Below are 3,925 nucleotides of genomic sequence, written 5' to 3' on the forward strand. Positions count from 1 at the left end.
TATTATATATAATATATAATTAAAAACAGACCTTCAAAAAAGAAGCATTTATTCATTGGCGGCTTATTTTTCACAATATTAGTCAGGGCCGGACTGGTGACGGCCAGGTGGTCCTGGCATTTGAAGGCTGGACATCCGCGGCCACACGATACTTGCGTTGCATTGGCCGTGTGGATGTGGTGATGTCTTATGTATTCATAATGCGAATACAAAGTGTAGAGAGTGTATTCCTAATAGATTGTAAGCTCCCATGAGCAAGCCCCGCTTTGCCTTCTGTACAGGGATGTCTTAATGTATCGTAACGTTATTGTCGCTTTCGCATACTGTCAGTTTTAATGTAATTCTTCATTTTCGCGGTATGGAATCTGCTGGCACTCATATAAATATAATGTAATATGCAATTCGTAGAACCATATGCATATTATCCATGTGCTTAAAGTACTAAATTATTAATTAATAATGGGAATACGAAATGTATTTTTTTTTCTTTTCTGGGATGTTGTTGCAACGAGTATTGCATTTTTCAGAATAAACATGAAAGGGGGAATATATTCTGAATGAATTATTGTGACTGCTGTATTAACTAACTTATCCGCTTTCATTTTTATAGACTTGACTGCCAAAGTGTGGACGGAAGAGGGCGATCTACAGTATTAACGTCCAAATATATGGATTGAAAGTGTAACGGTGTAATTAAAACCAGATAATTAATGAGACAATATTCTTACATCTACATCTTTAATGAACAAAACCCTTCAGGGCAACTTGCACTTCTAGGCTCATTAAAGAAAATAAAGTTAGGAGAGCTGTGCACTTCTCAGTGGGTACTTAATAAAGTAGCATTATATGCTTTTAAAAGCAATATAGCTGAGCCCATTGACCCTTTCCACACAGTGGGGTGGGCAAATCTTACCCCTGTGGTGCTCGAAGGGTTACATTTTCTATCGGAACATTTGTAAGACTTGAAATATTTAAGGTAAGAAGCAGACTTAATTTTACTGTGACTATTAGTCTGTCATATCTTGGAATTAAGGATGCAGATTTTCCCTATGAAAACAGAATATAAAAGGCTGTAATTAATCCAAAGTAATATATTTTGAACGATGTAATATTTTAATCCATTCTCCTGGAAATTCCAGCTGTACAATATATTTGGAGGTGATGCGCTTAAACAATGTCATTCAGCGGATAGTATTGCCATGATTAATGCTACAAAGTAGTAGTAGTTAGGGTAGCCTTGTATTCCATGGAACGGCATCCATGGAAAAGTGGGTTACCCCAAAGGTTTATACCAGCATAGGCAATCTAGGTGCCCATGGCGCTCCCATGTGCTTTTACCTGCTTGCTAACAGAGGAGGAAGCCTGGTGGTCGCGCCCTTACCGGCTGCCTAACTCCACTCTTGACTCTTGAGTTTGGAATTTCTCGGTGTTGGACAAAGAGTACCTTGGGTTTTCCTCCAGCAACTGTGTCAGGGCGTTAAGAAATGGGGCTTAAAGTCTGCAATGTAGACAACTGGTCACATTGTAGGGGTTTATAACTAACCTATGCGAAACGTGGGGCGCTTCATCTCTCGTCTTTCAAGAAGGCTTCAGGGGGAGTCCTTGGCAAACATAACATTTTTAGAGCGAGTCAAGTATTCTGCAAATTCATATATTGATTTCAACAGGGTACCTATGAAAGAATCCACAAAGCCACGCCACACCATGAACTTCTTAAAAATCAACATGGTATTGTTATTGACACGCTTCCCCGGGCAATACTTCTCAATATTGGCCACAAACCCAAAAAGTGATAGCATCATTGGCTCTACTTTTTTGGTTTTGTAAATGAATCCTTCCATTGGATGCCAAAACCAGTATTTGATATTCCAGGTGGCAGCTACATGGTCTCAACATAAAACAGGTCGGGAAGCTTTGCAATAGAGGACAGCGGGATAAGCCATGAGCACGGATCTTTCGAAAGAGAAGCAAACACCCACATGTACCACTTCAATTAGAGACAATGGTGTATAAGCCCACTCTCGTCATATGTATTCACATCTGTGGGTGGCGTGCAAGCTGTGATAAGTGTGTTACGGTCGAAGGTCAGGGGATAATTCAGTAGAGTCAGATCTTGCTAAAGGGAAATTATATTTAGATATAATTAGGTTTCATTTAATACAGATTTAGTAGATGAGAATGGAAGTTGTTATAACATATTATATTTTTGCAACAATTGTCTACTCAACCTTTTTCTCCAAGAAATCAAGAATGTTTTGTTTTCTGATAATTCAATAAATTATTGGCCATAACAGGCGAGTTTTTATGGGGATGATACTGAAAAGAACAGTGACGTTAGCTATGATAACATTCAAGGAGGTCCACGCCAAGGAATACTGTATATTCTTATAACGGGTATTAGGATCACCTCTAATTAATCTTCTTTCTATGTGAATTGTATACCAGCGTTTATGGGGTTCTCTCATAAACTCTTCAGATACTTTCATTATTTATTTATTTTTATTCGTAAACAACACACACGAAAACCACAAAATCAGGATGAAGATAGCCATCCATCACCTTAACAAAGAAACTGACAGAAACTGATAAAGACTTGGGTGCTTTGAATTTTTCGACCTTATTAATACTATTGACCCGATATCCGCTGAAGTCTAGTAGTATAGAAAAGTAATTATTGTACATGTGTCTGGTGCACTTCTCAATTTTCTCTGTAAATGAGGTTTGGTCATGCATCACTAATACTACTCACATTCATTACAACACGTGAAGTGCATTTGAAATGCATATCAACCTGATGGCTCAGTGGTACGGAACATGCCTGAGTCAGCACTCGTGCAGAGGCCGGTTTTGAGCATCCAGAAAACCCTATAAGATACTTTTATAAACGTCAAACTTCCAGATTATACGCAGATTGGTTCTCATACGGATAGAGTCATGCTTAGAATATATACACAAGTATTTCTGTATTTCAGATGTTCATAGCAAACTATCTGCTTTGCCTTAATTTGATGTCCTGACCTACTCTGCATAGTTGGTGTGGTCCTACCCATAGCCATAGATGTAAACGTTCTATGGTCCTGTCTTGACTTTCCAAAGGTACCATCTGTGCCGTAATTAAATTGTGACTTTCTCCAAACAAATTCTTCATACCAGTATGAGACCCCTACCCAATACAAAGGCTGCCTCTACCATATGGCCCTGCAATGTAGAAAATCTAGGACGCCACTGGGGGGCATTGATCAGGAAAACATGGAAGGTGTGGTAGGCCTGGAAGGACAAGCACAAGGTTTGTCCTATGCTGGTGAGCAGGGGTATATAGTTTGCCAAGGATAATGGAAAACCTAGGGTCAGCATCAGTGGTGTTTACTGCCCTAGGGTGTTGATAGAGGGGATGATTGGGGAGACCAGAGATCGCACTTCTAACTGAATCAGGTACACTATGGATATCTGTGCCTTGCTAGCTCATGTCCTAAGGTGGAGGTCTAGGTTATCACATCATATCTCGGTGTTCAGCGGTCATGGAGACAGGTGGAAGGTGCAGCTGGGGCTCTTCCCGAGGTTAGGCCTAGGCAATGCCCAACCAAAATATCCGTGGCCAACCCTATGACAACAATAAATAAAGCATAGTGATATGGTGCCTTTAAACATTTAAGAACCGTACATTTATTCTTACACCAATATGGCTGATTTGAGAGAGCTAATGTCAGTGCGTTCAAAGCATTCAGTAAGTGGAGCTAAAATTTTAATATCAAAGCATATTGACAAGTAATGATCTGTGTCTATATGAGTCCACGATCTGTCCCAGTTAACATTATTTACAGATCTCAGGTTTAGTCCCTTATATTCCAGGCTTTTAGATAGCCATAGTCTATGATCCGAAGACAAAGCCATCAATCACTTTTTAAATCTGAAATACAGCGTTGGA

The sequence above is a fragment of the Spea bombifrons genome, chromosome 11, assembly GCF_027358695.1.
Source record: "Spea bombifrons isolate aSpeBom1 chromosome 11, aSpeBom1.2.pri, whole genome shotgun sequence".
NCBI classification, from domain to species: domain Eukaryota; kingdom Metazoa; phylum Chordata; class Amphibia; order Anura; family Pelobatidae; genus Spea; species Spea bombifrons.